Source organism: Phoca vitulina, unplaced genomic scaffold (assembly GCF_004348235.1).
Source record: "Phoca vitulina isolate PV1807 unplaced genomic scaffold, GSC_HSeal_1.0 scaffold3, whole genome shotgun sequence".
Taxonomy (NCBI): Eukaryota; Metazoa; Chordata; class Mammalia; order Carnivora; family Phocidae; genus Phoca; species Phoca vitulina.
Window position 1 is genome coordinate 72492799 of NW_022589706.1, and position 26840 is coordinate 72519638.

The 26840-nt window shown below is 35.6% G+C and overlaps 1 protein-coding gene across 5 annotated transcripts in view; it reads left to right on the forward strand.

Annotated features, from left to right (window-relative positions):
- The window catches only part of BMPR1B (bone morphogenetic protein receptor type 1B), a 391083-nt gene that overhangs the window by 220539 nt on the left and 143704 nt on the right, over positions 1-26840 (forward strand). For 4 of the 5 annotated variants that reach the window (XM_032400863.1, XM_032400866.1, XM_032400862.1 and 1 more), the window contains exon 1: positions 11936-12300. The gene's annotated coding sequence lies outside the window, so the exon portion shown is untranslated. Of the gene's footprint in view, positions 1-11935; positions 12301-26840 lie in introns of those variants that run through there. The other variant, XM_032400864.1, reaches the window with a different exon arrangement.

The following is a 26840-nucleotide window of genomic DNA, read 5'->3' on the forward strand; positions in this document are numbered from 1 at the left end:
AAGAACGTATTTTCATTAATGTTGCGGAATTGTTTATTGCCTCATTTTCTGTCACAAATGTGGTAAAACAGGGGAAGAGGAGTGAATACTCAGGACAGAAATGCTGATCGGGTCCCCCCCAATCATCCTGAAACGCACAGCAGATTACTGCTTTCCTGCTGGCAGCCTGGGAACCGGTATGTGCTTTTCCCTTATGTGCTTAGCACTGCCAAGTTGAAACCAAGCAATTTGTCCTATTTCTACAGAGGAGACAATGGGCAAGGAGAGCAGGGAATCTTAAGACTAGAGTCACAGCATGCAAGGAAGTTTTCCTTTTAATTCGAATCTGCATTCCCCCGTAGTCAGATCCAGTTCTGTACCAGCCTAAGTGTTATTCCATATAGATAAAGATTTAGAGAACATGAAAAGACTCAGGAGGTTTGGAGGTGCACCCGTAGCATTCCCAGGGAGCATATGGTGTGGTGTGTTGGGAGAGTTAGGATTTGTGTGGTGGGCAAAAGAGAAATGAAACTGAAAGGGTAAGGTCAGGTCAAGATGGCAGAGAGGACTGCATTCCTTGCGGAGAAGTTCAAACCCTCTGTTGTTGGCAAGAGGGGGTGTTGACTTTTTCTTTTTAGTAGCAGCGCAGAAGGTTGGTGGAGAAGAAAGGAGAGTGGTGACAGGAGACTAGCTTTCAGTTATTTAAGGTTATATAAAAGCTAAATCTGAATTTTGGTAGGAACAGAGGGAAGGGAAAAGGGGACAAATGAGAGAGATTTCAAAGACAGGTTCTTGAGTTTTAGTGACTCAATTGGAAGTAGGGGAGAGCAGAAGTGGAACACTGAAGCTTTTAGTTTGAATGACTACGTAATGGTACCATCATTACCCAAGTACTGGTTGTGTGTGTGTGTGTGTGTGTGTGTGTGTGTGTGTGTGTGTGTTTACAGTTATCAACAAAAATATATATGCCCCAAACTGGAAGGCTTCGGTCTTTCCTCTAACAATTAATATTTTTTCCACAGAAAAGTAATTTCTACTAAGATATGGCTCCTCTGGTATTATTGAAAAGTATAATAGTAAGGGCCAAGGATTTAATGTGAAAAGACGTGAATTCAGTTTCGGTCTACACTTCTTTCAAACTTGGACACGTTGGACTCTTCCTTTGCACTTAGCTTCCTCATATGTAATGTAGGGATACTTTCTTTTGGTTCGTCCTATTGAACGAGTGAGATGACCTATGAGAACACTTGTTAAAAATCTGAAGTGCTGTATAAATATGAATTGTTAGATTTGTACATACCAATAAGAGTTGGACAATAAGAGAGGTTTTACTTCATCAGCATGGATCCCTTGGTCCTGAGGACATGCTTTTGACGTTCCCGTACTTTCCTTCATGTTCTCTACTGTGTTACTTGAAGCATCAAATGAGTAGTAGTTTGTCTATGCTCTTCTAAGCACAAATATTTATGCAAAACAAAACAAAAAATGTAAGCAGGTTGATGACTAAGTTGATGTCCTGTTAGTTAATGTTATTTCATCTCTTTATTATGATGAAAAAAAGTATAAGGATATTCTTTATTCTTACCTTTTCTACTTTTACCATCCACCTATCCTCAGCATGGTTCCAGCTCTGTTCTTGGTCAGCATAGGCCAGTTACCCAGAATGAAGCAAATTAGAGGAAAGGGAAAAATCACCTCAAAGTGCATTCCTGAGCAGTTTTCACTGACTCCAAAGTAGTCTAACGAAATTAAAGCTGACAAAACTAGAAAGATTGCTTCAGTCCATCTCAAAGTATGATTTAATTCTCTCTTAGAAGTGTATATGACAATATTCGGATCAACCAAAATTCAAAAGTTAAAAGTAAGATTTTTTTCATTTTTAGTCTTTTTTTTTTTTTTCCTGCTTTACTCCTTAATTATTTTTGATACCACATTTCAAGGAAATTTCAGGTCCTGTCAGAGCAGGACAGCCAATAGAAATAACCACATTTTATATGTGACTCAAACTAGAGTAGTGGATATCTCATTCATTTCTTGTTTAAAATTAGTTTGCTTTATTGCTTTCTTTCTATTTTCTCTCTTTTTTTTTTTTGAAACATATTTTGGTTAGAAAAAAGTGTGGCCTCAAAATGAATAGTTCTGTTCCTTCGTTTCACAATTTATATCCTGCATATGAAAGCAGATTCATTGTAGAGCAATAAAATAAACCAGTGTTGTTTTTCTTTTCTTTTCTTTTATGGATGATCAGACTTAATGTGCATGCCTATTTTCACTGCCTGTTAAATTTAATCATTCAGTGATATCTTTATGGGCTACTGCCATACGATTAATGAATAGTAAAAAAGGGTCAGCTTAATTGTAGTAGACAAGTCATTCCCTCTACCATTGAACTGGCTTTTTCTGAATCCTTCCTGGCTGGGATTTTTCCCTTTCCATCCCATGGGATGCTTGGCATTAGCTTGTTTTAGGGGACACCCCATATTTCCTGCTCTCCTTGCAGCTGACTGAAATCCCTCTGTGTGGGTGATTTCAGGACCATCTTTATTACTCTTCCTTCCTGGGAGAGGACACTCAGTGCTTTCTTGGGATTTCATTTCTACTGTCCAACAAAATACACTACTTTTTGTCTCCAGAAATGAGTGTTCCATTACATTAATATCACATTGATGATTATGGGTATCTGTATGAATGAAAAGGTCCTCAACTAAGTTGTTCTTGAAGAAACCATGAATATCGAGAGATTATATCTTTATGATGAAAGAAAAACAGTTGTTTCAAATGTGGGATCATCATTGGTCATCTGGATATTAGAACAATTCAGAGATTAATGCAATTAAAAATTATCATCATCATGAAAATTCTTATTGACATGTAGGCTTAATTTAGTTTCCATTTTGGAGTGGTAGTAGAAAAATTTGAATTAGTATGGATTAATTCTTTAAATTTAAGAAATAGATATTAAAGATATGATTTTAAGAACTACACTTTTTAAAAGTAGAAAATGATTGAAATTATAATACAAATATTATGTTAAAAACACTTTTGAGATTGTCCTTAGTATTATTAAAATATATACGTGATTTTAAGAGAAAAACAAATATTGGTACATAGCTATGAGCTCAGCTATTATTAAGTATGAAGAAGCGTTAGTATAGTTTTAATATAAGTCTAGTTAGCAACAATGATAGTATAAAAATAAGTTGATATCCCTGATGCTTTTCAACTCTTTATTATTACCTTATTTTATTAAATATAATTGAGCTTTATTATTCTGGTTATATGTGTTCTATGCACTATGCATTTCAAAACAATTTTATTTATAAATGATAAAATGTTTTAGTTTGGCATTAGTTGGTGTTGATATCAGATGAAAATTAAAAAGGACATGCATTCTTTGCTATGGTTTTCTTGTTTAGTATTCTTCTTTTCAATTTATATACAACATTGTTCTGGTTGAAAAGAACAAATGGCCTATTTATTAATTGTGCAGTCAATACTTCTCAAAACTAATAATGGATAAGTTTAAAATAAACGGGCAGCAGTAAAGCTTGGTAGACTTGTGTATGACTTTCCTGTGGGGTCCCGGGGGCCTAAAGTATTTATTACTTGGGAACAAAGAACCTTAGAGTTCAACGTAAGTGACTCTGTGTGTGATAGGACTCATAGTAGGCCTGTAAAGGAGGGAACAGTCCGTCGTTAGCTACTAACGAGGCACATTGTGGAGTCAATTTCCTTTCTCCTGAGTCATTTACATTGAAAGTCACTATTCCCTCAGGTCTTTTTGAAAAATGACTGCGAGTTTGGATTACTAATATTTTCCTTGCGGCCAGTTGCCCCTGAGTAATGTCTCATTCTTTATAGTGTTGGATAATTTGTAGTATTCATATCTGATTGAGTTTGTCAACACAAACTTTTAAGTCATTGGCTACTTCTTTTGCCTTTTTCACCTCTATCTTCAAAGAAGCATTAAATTAAAGCATTAATATAATTGGATTATAAGCCCAGTTTCCTAACATTGATCTGATGGAGTACTTTATTATTACCAAACTAAAGATATTAATGTAGGTATTTGTCATTATACCAGAGGATTAACACATTTTCTTTGTAATTGCATTTTTTTAGAAGTTTCTTTTCTTTACTAAAAACTCTGCTGTACGGTATAGGAATTCAAATTAAGTTAGTGTGAAAACTGAAAAGTTATACCAATCAAGTCTTTCTAATTCCTAATCTTTCATTTGTTTATTAGCTTATTCATTTACTTCTTTAACGAGTGAGTTGTTATTGCCTATGCAAGGTACAACTTTGCTGGGCCCTTGAAAATATGTTTTAAGGTTTATTTGGTCCTAGTGTTTTCTGAAATTGTATTTACTGGAAGTGAAGAGTAAATGGCCAAAAGGCCAATAAGCACATGAAAAGATGCTCAGCATTAGTAGTCTTTAGGGAAATACAAATTAAAACCACAACAAGAATCACTTGATATTTGCAAGTATTACTGTAATAAAAAAAGACAGATAATTACAGGTGTTCATAAGGATGCAGAATAATTGGAACCTCATACATTGCCGGTGGGGATATAAAATGGTGCAGGGGATATAAAATCTTTAAAATGTTAGACGTGAAATTACCATATTACCTAGCAATTTCACGCCTAGGTATTTATCCAAGAGTAATGAAAACATAGGTTCATGCAAAAGCATATGTATGAAAGTTCACAGCCTTATTCATAATAACTCATAAGTGGAAACAGTACAAATGTTCACCAGATGATGAATGGATAAATAAAATGTGGTTGTCTATACAATGAAATATTATTCAACCATAAAAAGAAAATAAAGTAGTAATATCTAGTAACACAGGTACTAATTTTATTTTGTTATTTTATTATTTCATTTTTTATGTAGGCTCCACACTGAGCACGAAGCCCCACCGGTACTAATTTTAAATGCATTTTATTGATGAGGAAACTCAGGTTGTATAACTTACAGTGTAACTTGAGAAAGACAAAAACTCAAGTCAGCTTGACTTCAAAACACTTGCTTAACTTTTATGCTGTAATGAGTTGTCATTTGTTTGTGGTGTTCAGTCATCACCCTCATCTTTCTTTACCTTTCCTTTATGGCCAGAGTTTTGAAAGAGAGCTTCTATTCCATGTCTCCCTTCACTTGCTGACCTCCCAACTCCAGTGGAAACAGCTCAGCCGCTAGTGTTCTCTGTTTTCTTTTCAATGCCTGCTTTGCCGAAATATAATTCATATACCATAAAATTCACCCTTTTAAAATGTACTGTTCAGAGATCTTTAGTATCTGAGCACTTTCTGAATGTTGTGTGTCATGGGCTCTTTTCAGTCCCTTTCATATTTGATCTTCCCATGGCGTTCGACATTGTCAACAACTCCCTCTCTACTACTCCATCCTCATTCACCCTTTTTCTCATTTTCACATTGTTCTGCTTACATTCATCATTGTTTCACAGACTTTGTGGGCCTCTCTTCCTTGATCCATCTTTCAAAAGTTGGTTTGGGGTTACTTATTATTGATTTCAGGAACCACATATGTTGGTACATGGCTCACAGATCTCTGTTTCAGTTATTTATACTACACAATTATTGTGCATTTATTATGTGTGAGACTCATTTTAGACACATGAAATCTGTGTTGTCATTGAACTTCAATTCTATTGGAAGAGACAAGCAGTAACAAATAAGAAAGAAGGAAGTTTGCAGTTTTAAATAGTATGGTGGTGGTAGGCTTCACTGAGAAGGTGACATTTGGCCAGAGGCTTGAAAGAGGTGAACCAGTTAGCCATGAAGCCATCTGCAAGAAGAACACACCAGGGTGGGAACAACAAATAGGGGGACACCAAGGGCAAACTTGCCAGGCACATTTAAAGAGTAATAGGAGAACTAGTGGGTTGGAGCTGTGAAAATGAAGGGGACTGTAGCCGATGTTGTCAGAGACAGAATGAGGGGCAGATCAGGTAAGGCTTTATGGATCATTATAAGAATTGGGCTTCAGGGATGCCTGGGTGGCTCAGTCAGTTAAGCATCTGCCTTTGGCTCAGGTCATGATCCTCGGGTCCTGGGATCGAACCCCATGTTGAGCTTCCTGCTCAGGGAGTCTGCTTCTCCCTCTCCCTCTGACCCTTTCCCGGCTCATTACGCACATGCGTGCTTTTTCTCTCTCAAATAAATAAAATCTTTACAAAATTTTTTTTAAAAAGAACTTGGGCTTTTACTCTCTTTTGAGTAGAAGACAAATATTTTATATATATATATATATATATATGTGTATGTATGTATGTATATATATATTAAGTAGGCTCCACAGACAGTATAGAGCCCAATATGGGTCTTGAACTTGACCCTGAGATCAAGACCAGAGCTGAGATCAAGAGTCGGACACTCAACCAACTGAGCCACCCAGGCACCCCTATTATCTGATATTTTTTAATGACTGCTTTGACTTCTATGTTGAGAATAGGCTAATGCTGAAAAGTTTCAAGCAGGAAAACATGAATAGGAGGTTACTGAATTGATACAATCTTCATCTTTCATATGTTATAGATCAGTATATCTAAGTGCTTACTGACCACGTTCACTTGGCTATAACACAGTTCATCATGTTCAAAGACTAAATGCCTCCTCACTTCCCATCTCCCTATTTCAAAGTTGTTCTTTCTTTCTGTAACCTCTATCTTGGTAAAGACCCAGCTACCCAAGGGAGGAGCCACCTTTGACTTTTTCAAGGCTTGACATTTTTAGAGCAGTATAAGGTTCACAGCAAAATGGAAAGAACAGAGATTTTCCATATATTCTCTACCTCCATGCATGAATAACCTTGCCCATTATCAACATTCCCCACCAGAGTGGTCTTTTGTACAATTGATGAACCTACATTGACATATCATAATTACCAAAGTCCATAGTTCACAGTTCATTCTTGGTGTTGGATATTTTGTTGGCTTGAACACATGTATAATGACATGTATCCACCGCTATAAAGTCATACAGAGTATTTTTTTCTGCCCTAAAAATCTTTTGTGCTCCACCTTTTCAGACCTCCTCCACCCCTTCCCCCACCCAAATGCTGATCTTTTTACTATCTCCATAGTTTGGCCTTTTCCAGAACGTCATATAAGTAGAAATATATAGTATGTAGCCTTTTCAGATTGACTTCTTTCACTTAGTAATATGCATTTAAGGTTGATAACTCATTTCCTTTTAGCGCTGAATCAATCATGTTCCCTTATCTTGATGTACCACAGTTTATCTACTCATCTTGATTTTTTTCCAAGTTTTGGCCATTATGAATAAAGCTCCAAAAATATCCTGTGAAGATTTTTGTGTGGACATATGTTTTTCAACTCCTGAGGGTAAATACCAAGAAGTGGGATTCTTGGGTCTTGTGGTAAGAGTATATTTCGTTTTGAAAGAAACCACCAAACTGTCTTTCAAAGTAGCCGTACCATTTTGCATTCTCACCAGCAATGAATGAAAGTTTATTTTGTTCTGCATCCTTATTAACATTTGGTGTTGTCAGCGTTTCAGGTTTTGGGCATTCTAATAGATGTATAGTGGTATCTCGTTGTTTTAATTTGAATTTTCCTGATGACACACGGTGTAGAGCACCTTTTTATTTTTTTATTATGTTAATCACCATCCATTACATCATTAGTTTTGATGTAGTGTTCCATGATTCATTGTTTGCGTATAACACCCAGTGCTCCATTCAGTACGTGCCCTCTTTAATACCCATCACCAGGCTAACCCATCCCCCCACCCCCTCCCCTCTAGAACCCTCAGTTTGTTTCTCAGAGTCCATTATATGCTTATTTGCACTCTGTGTGTCTTCTTCAGTGAGGTGTCTGTTAAGGTCTTTGGCCCATTTTTAAAATAGGTTTGTTTACTTATTGCTGAATTGTAAGAGTTCTTGTAAATTTTGGTTAACAGTCCTTTATGAGATGTGTCTTTTGCAAGTATTTTCTCCTAGCCTATGGCTTATCTTCTCATTCTCTTGACATTGTCTTCTGCAGAGTTTTTAATTTTAATGAAATCCAGCTTATCAGTTATTTTTTTTCATGCATTGTGCCTTCGGTGTTATATCTAAAATTCACTACTATACCCCAGGTAATCTAGGTTTTCTCTTATTTTACCTTCCATGAGTTTTATAATTTTGCATTTATTTACATTTAGGTCTGAGTTAATTTTTGTGATGGTGTGAGGTCTTTGTTTTGATTCTTCTTATTTATTTATTTTTTTTGCATATGGATGTCCAATTGTTCTAGCACCGTTTGTTGAAAAGATTATCTTTGCTACATTATACAGAGTTTGTCCCTCCATCAAAGATCAGTTTACTATATGTATGTGAGTCTATTTCTGGGTTTGCTGTTTTCCTCCATTGATCTGTTTGTTTATTCTTTCTCCAACATCACATTGTCTTGATTACTGTAGCTTTATAATAAGTCTTGATATCGGGTAGTGTCAGTCCTCAACTTTGTTCTCCTTCAATGTCGGTGTTGATTATTCTGGGTTTTTTGCCTCTCCATATAAACGTTAGTATCAGATTGTCCATATCCACAAAATAATGTCCTGATTGGGATTGCACTGAATCCTTAGATAAAGTTGGGAAGAACTGACACTTTGTCAACATTGAGTCTTCATACCTTTGTTTCTTCATGTGTTCCTTACCTGTCAGTCAAATTAAAGATAAAACCTTTTCAGTTCTTCTTAATAGCACATAACAATTATTTTAATTTTGTCTACTGATTTTCACTGATTGCTCTGTTAATCTCTTCTTTTTGCTATCCTTTAGTACTCAATATTCTAGCAGTTCCTTGATAGAAGTGCAGCATGTGATTCTTTCATTCCTTTCTGACTTTCTGAAGGCACTGCTTAGCTACTTCCTTGCCTGCCCTGGGCAGCCTCTACCCAGTCTTTTTTAAGTGACTGATAGGAAGGCAGTATGTGCTATTGTAGTCCAGTCAGACAGGTTTGAGCTGAGTTCCAGATCTATGTATTAGTTAGATGACTTCAGACAATCCACCTAATAACTGGAAGCCTCATTTTATTTATCTTAAAAAAAAGGTGAAAGCATACTCATCTATTAGGGTTGTTTCTAGTGTTAAAGTTAATATTTCTAAGGCCCCTGTTAGATGGCAATTGCTCAATAAATAATAATACTACTTTCTCTAGAACACATGCTTTCAGGAAGACAAGGGAAGGGATTTAGCTGGTCCATAGTTTTTATTAGGGCTTTGTCTTTGTGTTGTACAGTTTTATGGGTTTTGCCAAATGCATAATGCCATGCATCTACTGTTACATATCATACAGAATAGTTTCACTGCCTTGAAATCTCCTGTGCTTCATCTATTCATTCTCCACCCCACCCCAAACTTCTGGTGACCACTGATCTTTTAATTGTCTCTACAGTTTTTGCCTTGCCCAGAATGTCGTATAGTTGGAATCACACAGTATATAGCCTTTTCAGACTGGTTTCTTTCACTTAGCATTTGAATGGATGGTTTTAATGGAATCATTGTCCAGATTTTCAACTTCCACGTAAACTCTTTATTAATATTGATCTGGCTAAGAGCAGTGCTTTATTCATAACAATCTTTCTCTTACTTTACAAAAGAAAGGCATACTTTCATCCATCCCAAATCCTACCATGGTACATTGCCCCACAGTCATAGAAAATTTAACAATTTAAAAATTTCAATTAATGCCTTAGATTTTTGTTGGAGAGAAGTATGATAGCATAAACAATGAAAGACTTAATTATAAAATATTTTGTGTAAAAATTTTATGAGGGAGTGAGATTGCAATAAAGGTCAAGAAAATAAAATAGTAATGTAGAATTTTCAGCTGTTAGAAGAAGAGTTTATTGGGGCACCTGGGTGACTCAGCTGGTTAAGCGTCTGACTCTTGATTTCAGCTCAGGTCATGATCTCATTGTGAGACTGAGCCCCATCTTGGGCTCTGCACTCAGTGGGAGGCTGCTTGAGATTCTCTCTCCCTCTGCGCCTCCCCCCCCACCCCCTGCTCATGCTCTCACTCTCTCTCCAAAAAAAAGTTTAAAAAAGTTTATTATTTAAATAGATAATAGTTTTATTAAATTATTATGGATTTATAGTCCATTGAGTATTCTTATAAGTTTTACTTTAAAATGTCAGTACTTCAATAGGGTAGAAATTAAATTCTCTGCAGGTACTTATTTTACCACAGATGAAAAATTGTCAATGTTAACTTGCTAATGTGTGAGTAGTTCCCGTAATTTAAGTCTTTTAACGGTCTGTAAGCAAAAATAGTTGAAGACTGTTAGCATGAGGTATAAAACCCATGTTTTTAAACCTGGTATATAAAACCTTTCATCACTTTTATCTTTCTGGTCCTTTAAAAAAAATTAACCATTTCCTGCTCCACATTGTGTGCTCCAGCAAGAAAAACTACTTGAAGTTCTATACCATGTTTTTTCCTGCCTTTTACTGTATCATTCTTTCCCATCTTTGCCTCACTGCCTCCCACCCTTGCTATGATGTACAGAAGTCTTGATTGAGGAATTCCCTGTGGACCCCACCCCTCCTTCACACTGGAGTCGACTCGATGCCTGCGCTCCAGTACTCCTTACCACTCTCTGCTAGTCTTCATCATCCCGCAAACATGGTTTTGTCATTAGCTTGTTTTTCTCTGATATTGGACTGTAAGATTTCTAAGAGTAGAAACTATGGTTTATCTTTGCCTCCTCAGCAGTTAGCTGTATACCTCTCCTGGGAATAAGTTAATTTATTGGGCAAATATTAATTATTGAATGCAACAAAGATGGATTTCAGTTGTTAGAAAGTTAATTCTTGTGCATAACTTTTTTTGGGGAGTCAAATTGTAAAAGGCTATTTTTGCTTTATGTTAGTTAATTTTCTGGCTGTAATATTTGCTCTTACTCTGGTAAGGTTTTCAATAAAATTTCACATGAAGATAGGATTTTGAACATAAAAATGAGTTTAATGATCACTCTTGTAATAGAAGGAGCACAGATTGTGAGCAGTAAGGCAGACTCTAGGTTTGGCTCTGCTGCAAACTTGCCATGTAACCATGGATAAGTTAACCAGCCTGGGGGGTCGGTTTTCTTATCTGTAAAATGATAAGTGACCACATTATTTCTAAGGTTTTCTTTACTCTTGATTTACATTCAAGAGACAAACTTTCAGTAAAGCAAACATATAATTATTCTAGGGAAGAAGAATAGAAAATACGGACTTGATTTATTTTCTAATCATTCATACTATGGACATTATGTGTGGTATATATAGATAATGCTGATCTTGTACATATCACCTGCAAACTATATAGCATCATGGCTTAGATATTATCCTTAAACTAAAAAAATAAACTAAAATAATTCAAATTGTCATGATTGAAAATTTAGAATTAGTTGATATAATATGTTGAGTCATATAATTTTCAGATTATATTTTAGCCTCTTTCAACAAATATATGATTTGATCTGATTAATATTATACTTTTCAGTGCATTTCTGTCATTCTGGAGATGAACTTACCTGTGTTGCAACGTTTCTTTGCGACCAATTACTCAGTTACTGCAGCCTAACTCAAAGAGAAGCAAAATTAAAAAGCAATTATAAAAATGCTTGCCTCTGTGTTTTGGCCATTCATAATACATAGTAATTCAGTTTTACAAAGCTTGATTGAATGACATTTAGGTCTAACTTTATAAAGGGCTTGAGGTGATGTTGTTTGGCTGAAACAAAGGCAAATATTTCCTTTCTTGTCTTTCACTTCACCCAGCCCCCCCACCCCCTTTTCTTCACCTGCTTGAGAAAAGCTATTTCTTCAGACAAACCTCATAATTGCCCTTCTGTGCCTGACTTGGGCCTCAGGAAAAGCCCATAGCATCTGTAAAGCTGGCAGCAAAATGGTATTTCCAGGCAGGCACAGGGTTGCTGGGTAGTGAGCCAATCCACAGCTTTGTCTGAGCAGCTGAGAACTTTGCCGGAGTATTACCACGGTGTTCAGTAACACAGACCTGTGCCATGAGCAGCTAAAGCACTGAGCAAGTGTCAGGGTCAATATTTATAGACCACTACGTAGCTGCCTTGCAGAGAGAGAGAAAACGGGAGAGAAACACGCACACAGAGGGCAAGGAAAGACAGACTACAGTGGGGAGAACAGTGGTTTTCAATATTTTTGCTTAAAAAATCTTTTTCACTGTCAGGTTCAAACTTCTGCTGAATCATCATCATTCACCGCTGAGCTATGACAAGAGAGGAAACAAAAAGTTAAACGAGCCAGCCTGCCATAAGTGAGAAGGTAAGTAATGAGCCAGTTCAGTCTCGCTTTTCCTCGTAAACTCCCTGTCCCTGTTGGCTGCTTTGCATCAGTGAGCAAAGTTCTGTGTGGCATGTTAAAGCTAGCAAGGAGGGGCTGCTTGATGTTTAAGAATGTTCTTGGTGGCCATGTAGTGCTGTGTACTGCTCTCGAGAATGCTGTGTCCATTCTGGATACACTGAAATATGGGGTTAGGGGGGTGGGGGGGTGGGAAAGGTGCTCTACCACTGACTTCATGTTGTGTCCCATCAGCAAGTTTCTGTTTCTTCATTCCATCAAACTTGAAGTCTTCCGATGGGTAAATTCCTGTTTGCTTTCGTATCAGGATTAAAGCAGGACCATATTACTGAGTTTACAGTCATGAGTGGTCCAGAATTGGAATAGGGGAAAAGTTCAGATGAACGTGTGAAGACGTAGTAGGCTTGTCAGTGTAGATGCTGTGAATGTGAGCGACGCGGGTTCTTTTTAAAAGCAAGCCCACGTCCCTTTGACAGTGCATGAAAGTGAATCAAGGACTAGCTTTGGGAACAGAGAGAACAGGGAGTGGTGAGAAGTGAGAACAGTCTTCTGAGTCCAAGATGCAAATCAAGTGTCGGGAAGAGTTGATCTGTCCAAGCGACATGCTAGTTGGTTCTTTACAAAAAGCGATTCCCTACTAAAGTCATTAAATGAACATGTCTTGCTGCACGCCGGTAGTTTGTTTTCCTTTCATCACATTTAGCACGTTGATACGTTTTCTGCATGTTCACCATGCTGTGGGATGTTCATTTGTCATTGTTTTGTATATCCCAGGTTAACATCAAAAGCAGTGGTGCTGAAGAGGACAGAAAGAGATTGTTTTCCATTATTTTCTGATTTAGAACACCCACACAATTTATAAACTACTATGGTTTATGTCTACTACACATGGCATGGAAAGTAAATAACGTTGCTTTGCTGGAAGTATGGCATTAACTAGGTGACACTTACCTACTGACACAGTGAAAGCTTCCCCTGTTGTTAGTTTTTAAATTGTAGCACTATAAGCATTAGCATGATATTTAACATTTTTAGGTTGGGTTACAGATGCTGATTATAGTTCCAAAGGGTTTTCTGTGTTACATGTTTAAGTTAAAAACAATGATAATACTAAATTTTCTTGCAGAGCTTAAAGAGTAGGACAAAAGAGATACAAGGAAAAGCTAATACTCTGGCACAGATTTTGTGTTAGGGGTAGTATTCAGGAACCATCTCATCTAAAATAGAATAAACCACATCCAAAACAGCAGGTGGAATAGTTCTAAATGTAAAGTAAATATCTTAAGATGAGGCCAATCATTATAGAATATCACTTTTTATTGAATCTCATATAATTTCCCAAATAATGCAGAGTGTTTCAAAATCAGTTCTATTAATTCAGGAATGCTTTAAAGGCAATCTCACATCTAAATGTAAACTGTATTTTAACATTCATTTAATGCTTGTTTTAGCCTCTGAATCAAGCTTTTTCTTTGTCCTTTTCAAGTTCTGCTTACCAGTTCTTAATGGGTTTGATTTAGATTTTGGACAACAATATGTTTATTTTGAAAATGCAACTGTGATTGATCTAGAATGGGCATTTCTCAATTAAATTTTTCTTTGCTACTGCCTTTGGGTAATTATAATCAAGATTACAATTTCAGTTCTTTACTCAGTGTCTTTTATTTTTCACTTTATATGTTGCATATGTACATGATAATTACTTTCTTACACTTTTTTTTTTACTGGTTTTATTTTTATTCCTTTTGGTATCTTGTTTCTGAAGTACCCTGTGGAAACTTTGGGCAGAAAGCAGGCCAAATAAAGTTAGCACAATAAAAAGAAACTAAAGAAAGTTGTCTCTTTAAACAAAGCAAAGAGAAAATTGTGACATTGGTTGACAATGTCTAAAATGGAATGTATTTTGGTTGAAGGCTGGTTGAGCATTTTAAGACTTGAGATACCTTCTCAACATTATTTTTGGCTTTAATATCAATCCTGATAGTGGTTATTTATCATATTTATAAACAGCTTTTATATATGTGTTTTATATATAGGCATATTATAAAGAAAGAATATAAGACCTTTTGTATCATGTATTAACTGTCTATTGAAGTAAGATGAATGAATTTAGCTTGAAATACTAATATTAACCTTGTATACTATCAGTCCCTTTGCTACATGACCCTTAGAAGGATCAGTCTCCCACCCCACTGAACACTTTGCTTTCCTGCTAAAGCTCTCTCATTCCTGGCTCTCTGTTGCTCATAGATAAAGGTCAGTCTTCTTGGCACAGTGAGTTTCTTCTTGACTGAGCTGCTACTTTGGTTCTGTATTGGTCTTCTGCTATCCTTCTGGGTTGTTTTCCATACCACTCTTGCTTACCCATGAGAGTATTTCCCCTCACTCTGTTTCTTGCTCCAGCAATATTGAACATCTTGTATTTCTCAAAACAATCTGTACTGTTTTAGTCCTTTCTGGAGTTGTTTATGTTGTTTCTATCTTGAAAATCTTCTTTTTGATCTTTGCCTTTCAGCCTCAGTAAAGGCATCCCTTTCAGGCACCCTGCTGGTCCACTGTCCGCTTCTTTGGTTTGGCCTCCGGTATAGACCTCTGTCCGGGCACTTTGCAAAGTCTTATATAATGTTTTGTGCTTCTTTATCCACATGAAGTTGGAAGCTGCTTGTAGCCAGGTTTTAAATTTATTCTTTGATGTTCCTCCAAGACCTAGCAGTCAATAGATACTCAAGAACTTGAACTAGAGAAAAACTTTATTATATTTGTTTTAAACTCACTTTTCTTTATAGACTTTTTATTTTAATATATTCCACAACTTTGATTAATTGCATTGAAGGAAAGCCCCTCAAGTAAATGGTAAAGGTGTTTGAAAGACTAGCAATGTTTTAAAAAGTTATTTTGTTTCTCTTACTACCACCAATCACGGTAGTGTGTATGGGTGTTTATCCATGCAGGTAGATATCTATTGAACCCCTAAAGTTATATTTGAATAATAAAGTTCAAAATTATATTGGTTAGCATGTACAAATTCAGGATATATACCTCAAAAATGTTGTTTGATGAAATCTATCAACAAAATCAGCTAGTTGCTGCTCTCACATGGACTCCTATGACAAATTAAATGATGCCCTAGCAAACTGAAGACAGTGTTACAACTTTCAAAAGGCCCAGAGAGAATATTTGGAGAGACTGGGTCCATCTTCCTGTATCCTAGAAAATTACAGAGTGGAATGGCTCCCAATGTGCCTGATGAAGTTATACTTCCAATGTTATCTTTTGTTATAGAGATAGTTAGTGATTTAAGGAAATAATAGAAAATCATGGCTTAAAAATTTTCAAACCTGAAGGATGATATTCCATTTCAGTCAGAAGAATTTGCTCCTCAAAACAGAAATGTTGAAAGAAGAGGATGTCAGTGTTTAAAAAAGTAGTTGCGAAATAGTCGTTTCTTTTACTTTTCGTACTTAACAGAAATAAAATTTATTTTGTCTTTGTGTTTTATTTCCCCACCATACATGGAATGCTTACTTTGTATATGAAATATTTTGTATATCAGAAACAAGTATAAAGCTTTATGCACAACTTAGAGTAATTCACAACTTTTCTTATTTTGATTTTTACTTCTTAGTATACACAACTAGCAGTTTCCACTACTGTGGAAATCTTATAAGCCTCTTTCACACATCGAATATGACTCTTTTGTTTGTTTAACCTTGAATTGTATCTGTCTTAGGAATGAAAATAAGATTGATATTTTCATAAGAACATTTGGAAGACTTTTAATTGTTTGAAATAGACCATAATTCAATCTGGAATTTCTCTTCAGATATATTTTGCCCACATACCTATCCTGTAGTTAAATAGTTATGGGAGAAGGTGTCTCAGGGGTTATGATTATGAATTATATGTCTCACTGGTATATCAAATAATCTTAATATTATAAAACTGAAAGAGCGTGTGTGTGTGTTGTTTTTCTGGTCGTGGACACAGAAATGTACTTAGTTCCCATTAGCCAGTGAGGAGAGAAACCCAACCTTGCCTCAATATTAAAAGATTATGGCAGGGCACCTGGGTGGCTCAGTTGGTTAAGCGACTGCCTTTGGCTCAGGTCATGATCCTGGAGTCCCAGGATGGAGTCCCGCATCGGGCTCCCTGCTCAGCAGGGAGTCTGCTTCTCCCTCTGCCCCTCCCCTCTCTCATGCTCTCTCTCTCTCATTCTCTCTCTCATATAAATAAATAAAATCTTAAAAAAAAAAAAAAAAGATTATGGCAAAACAAGCCAATAGAAGTGAAAAATACCCCACCCCATCAAAGAGATCGAACAAGTTTGTGGTTGGAGTGAGGCATAAAGGATTTTGCCAGTATACTGAAGTCTTACTTTATTATTATTAGCAGCTTACCTTTCCAGTCAGTTTTTCTTTAGCTATGCATGGCATAGAATTCATAGAACAGGATAGCAGAAGAATAAATTAATCATGGAAGTTGAACCTTAAAGCTCTTCTACTTTACCTATTTCATTTTATAGATATGGGTGAATGTGATACAAAGAGTAACCACATTTGTAACTTGTCAAACATCAGCTTTTAAAGTGGCTAGTTGAGATTTTGATTAAAAAGAGAAAAAAGAAATGTGCAATTATAAGGCCAGTATTTTATCACTGTGGCTCTTCCAGTCTGCTTGTAATTGCTTTATTTTTATTCTGTGTATTTCATCTAAAGCCTAAGTTGTCATATCTCTGTGTTTTGTATTGTATTAGACTCCTTTGCATTATTGCATAACTCCTGAAAATTAAAGCTAATAATTTTTGGTGGGATATAGTACTTTCCCACTCATAACCATAGCTTATATATATGTGTGTATCTGTGTGTGCGTTTGTGTATTTTATTATTATTATTTTAAAGATCTTTATTTATTTGAGAGAGAGATAGAGCATGAGCAGGGTGGAGGGGCAGAGGGGGAAGGAGGAGCAGACTACCCGCTGAGCAGGGAGCCTGACGCAGGACTCTACCCCAGGACCCCGGGATCATGACCTGAGCCGAAGGCAGGTGCATAACTGACTGAGCCACCCAGGCACCCTGTATTTTAAATGACAGATATCTTTTCTAGCTTTCCTGATTTCCCCCATTGTCTTTGGTTGTACTACTAGATTTAAGCCCCATAACTATTCTCCTTTTCAGTACAACATGGCAGATAATCCTGAAGCAAAAGACAGAAATTGCAAAAACAAATTTTTATACTTTGACTATATCTAGATGATTCTAATAGGAAATATATGGTTATATTTTGTTTTATAATTTGTTTTTAAGTTATTTGTTCTAAATTACAGTTGGAAAAATCTTGATTAAAACAAAAGAACCAGGGGTGCCTGAGTGGCTCAATCAGTTAAGTGTTGGACTCTTGATTTAGGCTCAGTTCCTGATCTCAGGGTCAGGAGACCCAGCCCTGCTTAAGATTCCCTCTCTCCCTCTCCCTTTGCCCCGCCCCCCAACAAACCCAAACAAAACCAACAAACGAACCCCAAAAGAACCAGACATGATTTTCCACATTACATTTTTAAAAATAGAAACAGTTAAAGGGGCAGGGTGGGGCAAACAAGCTGTTTTGTTCACCTCATCTTCCAGTAAGACTTTGTTTCTCTATTCCTGTCCCCTGCACTTCCAAAGAAATTGGGGCTCTTTGGGCCCTTCCATTCTTATTAATATTAAGGTCTCTGGAAAAAATCACTTATGTACTTAAGGAAGAAAGAGTTCTTGAACAAATGGTTGAAGGTTGTTCCAATCCTCAGCCTATGATTTCTCTTTTCACCTCCTTCATAGCAAAATGAAAGTTACCATCTTTACCCACCTCCCCAATCTGAAAAAAGTCTGATTAACTCTTAGTGAACATTTTCCCATGGATTGATACTTTGTACTTCAAATATATATTATGTATCTTTTCAAACTCTTGCCTGCTAAGAGATTTATAATTTTAAAATCTTTTCTAAAATGAAAAAGTGATATTTTAATTTTATTTTTAATTACTAGTGAACTTGAATCTGAAGGAATTATTCATTATTAACATTTTATTCTTTATCATTGCTCTATTTGTATACTTATTCTTTTTTTCAGAGGCTGTATTTCTCTTACTGGTTTAGAAGAGTTCTTTTTTTTGAAAAAAATCAAAAGATCTTTATCCTTTAAAGTTCTATTAGTTCTGTTCTCATAAGCTTTTGTTACTTTTTGATTTTCTTTTATATGTTTTGAAACATAAGCATGTATTGAAATCTCTTTATTAAATCTAATCAATATTTTCTCCATCTCCTTTGAAACTTAGAAAACTCTTTTCTATCCAGAAATAGGAAAAATATTTTTCTAGATTTTATGGTTTAATATTTTTAACTATTAATGCTATGATACGCAAGAACTTTATTAAACAAGTACTTCAGTTTTTTTTGTTGAATCATTATTCCCCTTTCCCACTTTTTGTGAAGTCATCTTTATCTTATACTTTTGTGTACAAGTTTAAATCTTTGTATTACCTCTTAATTTATATTACATTTGAAATTTTATCTCTATGGAACAAAAGTTCATGTTTTAAAAAAATTTTTTGAGTATAGTTGATGCACAATGTTACATGAGTTTCCAGTATATATAGTGATTCAGCTTCTCTGTGCTTTATCTTATACTCACCAGAAGTGTAGCTACCATCTGTCACCATACAACGCTATTACAATATCATTGACTATGTTCCTTACGCTGTGCCTTTTATCTTTTATTCCTGTGACGTATTCATTCCGTGACTTATTCATTCCGTAACAGGAAGCCTGTATCCTCCACTCCCCTTCACCCATTTTGCCCATCCCTCAACCCCCATTCCCTCTGGCAGCCACTGGTTTGTTCTCTATATTTTATAGGTCTGATTCTTTTTGTTTGCTTATTCATTTGTTTTTTAGATTCCACATATGAGTGAAATCATATGGTTTTGCCTTTCTCAGTGTGAGAGAGTATGCTAATTATTCACTTAGCATAATAAATACCCTCTAGGTCTATCCACAGCATCTTGTAAATGGCAAGATCTCATCTTTTTTTATGGCTGCATTATAACCGTGTGTGTGTGTGTGTGTGTGTGTGTGTGTGTGTACATACATACCACATCTTCCTTTAACATTTGTCTATCAATGAACACTTAGGTTGCTTCCATATCTTGGCTATTTTATTTATTTTAAATTTTTATTTTTATTTCAGTATAGTTAACATACAGTGTTATCTTAGTTTCAGGTGTAAAATATAGTGACTCAACAATTCTATACATTGCTAATTGCTTATCAAGATAAGTGTACTCTTTTTACTCTCTCTCTCTTTTTTTTTTTTTTTTTGAGAGAGATAGAGCACAAGCGGGGGTAGTGGGGGGCAGAGGGAGAGAGAGAGAATCTTAAGCAGGCTCAATGTCCAGTGTGAAGCCCAATGCAGGGCTCAATCTCATGACCCTGAGATCATGACCTGAGCTGAAATCAAGAGTCAGACGCTTAACCGATTGAGCCACCCAGGAGCCCCAAGATAGGTGTACTCTTAATCCCCTTCACCTATTTCACCCATCTCCCAATCAACCTCTTCTCTGGTAATCATCAGTTTGTTCTCTATAGTTAAGTGTCTGGTTTTTTTTTGGTTTGTCTCTCTTTTTCTTTTGTTCTTCTGTTTTGTTTCTTAAATTCAATATATGAGTGAAATCATATGGTATTTGTATTTCTCTGGCTTATTTTGCTTAGTGTTATACTCTATAGATCCATCCATTTTGTTGCAAATGGTAAGATTTCATTCTTTTTTATGGCTGAGTAATATTCCATTGTATGTATTTGTGTATGTGTATGTGTGTGTATGTATACATACATATATATGTACATACACACACACACACTACCTCCTCTTTATCCATTCATTTATCCATGAACATTAGGCTGCTTTCAAAAATTAGCTATTGTAAATAATACTGCAATAAACATAGGGATGCATATATCTTTTCAAAGTAGTGTTTTTGTCTTCTTTGGATAAATACTCAATAATGAAATTACTGGATCATATGGTAATTTTGTTTTTAATTTTTGAGGCACCTCCATACTGTTTTCCATGGTGCTGTACCAGTTTGCATTCCCATGGGTTCCTTTTTCTCCACATCCTTGCCCACAATGGTTATTTCTTGTCTTTTTTATTTTAGCTATTCTGACAGGTGGAAGGTAATGTCTCATTGTGGTTTTGATATGCATTTCCCTGATGATGAGTGCTGTTGAGCATCTCTTCATGTGTTTCTGTTGGTCATCTGTATGTCTTCTTTGGAGAAATATCTCTTCTTGTCTTCTGCCCATTTTTAATTGGATTATATGTGGTTTTTTGGTGTTAAGTTCTTTATATATTTTAAATACTAACCCTTTATATTTTGACTACTTTAAATAATGCTGCAGTAAACATACAGAAGCATATATCTTCGCAAACTAGTCTTTCTGTTTTCTCTCGGTAAATATCTAGTATTAGAATTATTGGGGCATATGGTATTTTTATTTTTAATTTTCTGAGGAACCTCCATACTGTTTTCCATAGTGCCTGCACCAATTTACATCCCCACCAACATTGCATGAGGATTCCTTTTGTTAAATGTGATTTAAGCATTGGAATGTTGTTGGATTTAAGTTGCACGCCTCCTGAAATTATTGTAGACAAGAGGCTTTGAGTATATTACTTATATTAAAGCAGACCTAATAAGAATATGATTCTGTGTGAGAAATTATGCATTAATAATAGTTACCACTTTTTATCAAGGGTTTCTAGATATACTTTTGGCATTCTACCAAGAAATTTAACTAATATAATTTCATTTAATCCTTTTAACATTACCTGTGAATGACTTATTCTGATTTCCCTTTTTAGGATAAAGAAACTGAGACCCCAAAATGTAAAGTAGCTTGATTAACCTCACCTAGCTAATAAGTGATAGGGTCATGATTTAAACTTAGCTCTGGCCAAAGTCCATCTTTTAAGAAAGCATTGTCAATTAGAGAAATTATGCTTTTTGCCATAAGTGGTAATAGATGTGAGTCTATAAGGGTCAGGTACTAGGAACCTTCCCAACTTGCATCCACTTGTGGAAAAATGAGCTCAGGAACAATGATTTTCAAAATACAGAGACAAGTCAATAAAATCAGTGATATGAGGAGCCTTTTATTATTTGGGATTAGCATTGAAGATACCAAAATCGTAGGGTGGACAAAAATAATCCTATATTTTTATTTTTTATTATTTTTAAATTTTTATTATTTTTTATTATTATGTTAATCACCATACATTACATCATTAGTTTTTTTTTTTTTTTTTTAAGATTTTATTTATTTGACCGAGAGAGACACAGAGAGAGACGGAACACAAGCAGGCCGAGCGGGAGAGGGAGAAGCAGGCTTCGTGCCGAGCAGGGAGCCCTATGCGGGGCTCGATCCCAGGACCCTGGGACCATGACCTGAGCCGAAGGCAGACACTTAACGACTGAGCCACCCAGGCGCCCCACATCATTAGTTTTTGATGTAGTCCATGATTCATTGTTTGTGTATAACACATCATCAAGATGAAAAGCTTTTGCACAGCAAAAGAAACAGTCAACAAAACCAAAAGACAACCGACAGAATGGGAGAAGATATTTGCAAATGACATATCAGATAAAGGGCTAGTATCCAAAATCTATAAAGAACTTCTTAAACTCAACACCCAAAGAACAAATGATCCAATCAAGAAATGGGCAGAAGACATGAATCCTATATTTTTAAATCAGTTCAGAAACAGCTAAAAAAGTCTTTTAACTTCTTCAAATTTTAGTACTTCTATTGTTGTTATCATTTCCTCCCATTGCAAGCCAATTTATACTTCAGCTCTCCCTCCCATGCATAAGACACAGCACCATTCCCTCCCTCACATACCTGCTCATGACCTTAGCAGGAAAACTGACAAGGACCTGCCAGTTCAGCAGGAAGTGACTGTTCCGTCTGGGTTCTTGTTTCTTAAACTGTAAGTTTCATTCAGGGGAGAAATGAGCCTACTGAACTGGTATCTTTTTTTTTTTTTTAATTTTTTATTGTTATGTTAATCCCCATACATTACATCATTAGTTTTAGATATAGTGTTCCATGATTCATTGTTTGTGCATAACACCCAGTGCTCCATGCAGAATGTGCCCTCCTCAATACCCATCACCAGGCTAACCCATCCTCCCGCCCCCTTCCCCTCTAGAACCCTCAGTTTGTTTTTCAGAGTCCATCATCTCTCATGGTTCGTCTACCCCTCCGATGTCCCCCCCCTTCATTCTTCCCCTCCTGCTACATTCTTCTTCTTCTTTTTTTTTTCTTAACATATATTGCATTATTTGTTTCAGAGGTACAGATCTGAGATTCAACAGTCTTACACAATTCACAGTGCTTACCAGAGCACATACCCTACCCAGTGTCCATCACCCAGTCACCCCATCCCTCCCACCCCACCCCCCACTCCAGCAACCCTCAGTTTGTTTCCTGAGATTAAGAATTCCTCATATCAGTGAGGTCATATGATACATGTCTTTCTCTGTTTGACTTATTTCGCTCAGCATAATACCCTCCAGTTCCATCCACGTCGTTGCAAATGGCAAGATCTCATTCCTTTTGATGGCTGCATAATATTCCATTGTATTTTGCTGTTATCTCTATTTTAAGTTACTCGGTTAAGAGACCCACAGATGTTGCTGTGGTATAAAACTTTTGTATTTAAAACAGGAAAAGAAATTCTAGATATTTTGACATCATTAGAACTTAGTACTTGTACCCTAAATGGTTACCTGAAATGATGTAAAAGAGGATAGCTTAATTTGCTATGGATGGACATGCCTCATAAATACAGTTTGTGTTTGAATATGTATGTGTGTGTCAATCCAAATATAAAAATTTATACCAAGACATCATTTATTTACAATCTGAATTGTTTGTTATACATTTGGCCGCCATGAAGTAACTTGTTTTGCTTTCCTCTTTAAGTCAAGGCAAACAATTTTGCCTAAAGATAATATAGGATTTTTTTCTCGCCTTGGGTCACTCTGCCCTTTGTTGATACATTGGTATGACTGTGGTAAGATTTACACTAAAGTCCACTGGGGTTTTGTTTTATAGCTCTGCCTGGGAACACTTGAAAATAAATTAACCTTTTAGTTAATAAGCAGATTGTTGTTGCATTATTGCTTGGAAAATTATGCATGAGTTAGTATCTGTATTAATGAATAGTCTTAAAAATTCTAAATAGGTCATTCATACTATTCCTCCTTTTTTCAGTCTTTTTTTTTTTTTTTTTAGTTTTCTGCTTTACTGTAAAGATGATTAGAACTACACATGGTATAGCTGGAACATAATTCCATATATAATTTCATACATTAATTCCCCAGGAAAATATGTACTCTTTTTATATGTAAAATTGACTTCACTAAGAGTCACTCTTTTTCATTTCTTTCTATACCAATTTCAACTTCATTGGTAAATTAGTATATCATTATTCACAGTGGTAGTTTAGCTTACTAACGATGAAACTTATTTCTGTGTTTATTGTCAGAGGCTTATTGGCAAATCGAACTCGACAATAATAGAGAAGGAAAGCATGGTGACCTAGGACGTTCTGTTCTACTGAAGTGATCTACAAGCTCTTTGAACGTGTCAATTTTTGTTTGTTTATTTGTTTAAAATTAGCCAACATACAATGCATATAGTCTTGAGTTACTCATTAATGCTCTACATGTAATCTTTAAAAATTATTATTGGTAGAAATAGACAATTATTTTAGAATGATTTTTTTTCTTGTATTGTTATAGTCTAAAGCAGACTGGTACAGCTCCCAAAGCACAATGTGAGCTTAAAATCTGCTGAAGCTATATGTTCTTAAATAAGGGAGCTGGTTTTGTCATTTTGAAGCTGTTCTTACACTGTGTGGTCCCCCAGTAGAAAAGAAATGTGATATTTATACTAACATGATTTCAATTTCTTGAAAGTCCAAAGTGCGTATGATTTGCCCAGAGGTTGAGAATCAATTTTTAAAATTTTGGTTAGATTTTAATGAGATATTTTCTGTGATATATATGTTTCTGTTTATTAACTATGTATCATCAGTGGTATTAATTATTGCTTTTAGAGACATAGAGCATATTTCAGATCAAACATTGGTTTACAAACCCCATAAGGCATGCAGAACACATAGATGGCCAATTGACTTTTGTGCTTTTATCCCATACTTACTGTAAGGTTGCTCATTGCTACATGTAGGCAGTTCAAAAAATAGGCTGACCTGGGAGGACCTGGTGGCCAGCACAGAATCACCATCCAGCCAGGAGTCAAGCAGGCTATCAGTCCCGTCTCTGTTTCCCTTCTTGTCCCTCCACCACAACCCTTATTACCATCTTTCTGTTCTCTCTTCTTCCGCCTCCTCCTCCTGCATTTCCCGGTTATTTTTTTAAAATTTTATTTTATTATGTTAGTCACCACACATTACATCATTAGTTTTTGATGTAGTGTTCCATGATTTCCCGGTTATTTTTTTATCTTGTTCACAAATGTCTGTTGCATCTCAGCCAGTTATATATCATACCAAGTTGTTACTGATTTGTTTTTAACTTCAACATTTTCTTTATCTGTGGTCTTCCATCTATCACTCAATTATATCAGGAAACTCCTTTGTGCAACTTGAAGAAAACCTTTCCAGTTTTAAGAGAAATTTTAATTGCTGGGAAGTAAGAGAAACTTGTATCATAAAATGTTAAAGTGCAGTTAGTATATTCCGAAATTTCTGTCAGGTCATTTATTCTCTCATACTTAATGGTAACTTGGTCAACATTGTGTGTTAGATATTTGTATATCTAATGAGATTGTATGACAATCTCATTTAACCTTTATAATAACTCTGTGAGATGGTTTTCATTATTCATATTTTAAAGAGGAGGAAATGCAAATTCAGGGGATTAAACAATCATGCCTAAGATCACACAGCTTGGAAGGTAGATGTGTGATTGGAACCCAGCTCTTTCTGAGCCTGAAACCTTTATAGGATAGTGTATCACTTTCTTTTAATATAGATAATTTCAGTTTTCTACTCCTGCAAATTTCTAAAAGTTTGAGAAGTAGCACAGTAGTGAAAGCTGTCCCCAGTGTGACAACAGTCCAGACAGAGCCCCGCAGCTCCATTTCCCATGAAGACACGGCTCTGTTGATATTTACAAACCAAGAGTAAATCTTAATCTTAGTGTATTATTCTCATTTCATTCACATTTTTCTTACTTTTGTAACTCGATCAAAGTTTTTTAATGCAAAGACATAACAAAACAAATACGTAGGAAAGTATGTTCTTCTAAATAAGTCCATGTGATGCTCTAAAATGTGTTTGCGGCAGCTTAAATCTTCATCTGCAGTCTATACACTCTTTGATTTCAGTTAGACTCTAATAGACTTTGTCATTAGTTATAAATCACACTGGGATGGCATGAAGTTTCAGATTACGCTCTTACAAAAACAGATTTTTTTTCATATTGTTTGGAGATGAGTTACTTGTAGATTAACTTCTTACCTTTGTCTTGCTCTGCCTTTCAGGAACTTTATTAGAAACTGTGTGAGGCAGGAAATGACATTTAAACAAATAAATTTTATTTTTAGTCTAGTTAAGTATCTTGTTTTTTTAAAGAAGATGTGGAAGAAGTGAAAACTGGATTAAATTGACCTCAGGAATTATCTGTTGATTTTTTTTCCATGACTGTGTCCTAGCCCCATATTTGTAAGATATAATTTAAGGTTATTATAAATTTTAACTCCTGTTTGTAACATGTTTTACATTTTAACAACATTTCCACACCCAGTATTTCTTTTGATCTTTTGCTCCCCCAAATGCTTTGAAGTAAGTATATGCATTTTATGAATGGAGAGAATATAAGTTAGGGTGGGGTGAAGATCCCAAACCGAAAAGCCAAATATTTTAACCCTAACAAAGTAGTTATTAAATTTGTTTAGTTTATAGTATATGACAACATAAAGAAACAAATATATAATTATGTGATAACCCATCCCAGACACTAGCAGAAATAATGAATAGCAGGTGCAAGTCATTTAAGAAAAAAAAATTATGAGTGTTAATATTGAGAAAATGTTATGAATTTAATTTAGTTGTTTCTGAGATTGAGAAAAGAATTTAATATGATTTTAGTGGCAGAACACCTGTAGTGAGCTTGTGGAATTATGTGGGAGTCTAGTTGAGAACCACTGAATTATCACAAAAAAAAAATCTTAATCAGTATATAGTGTAATAGTAAAACTTTCCTAAAGGTTTTCATAAGCTGTGTTGGTATGTCAATAAAGAGTTTATAAGGAACACAGATCAGTTTAAATAAACTACTGAATGTTGTCTCACACTGTATGGGGTAAAGTGATGACAGCATGACTATGGAGAGTTATGTAAACTATGAAAAAGTCATAAAAATGTGAATGGAGTGAATTTATC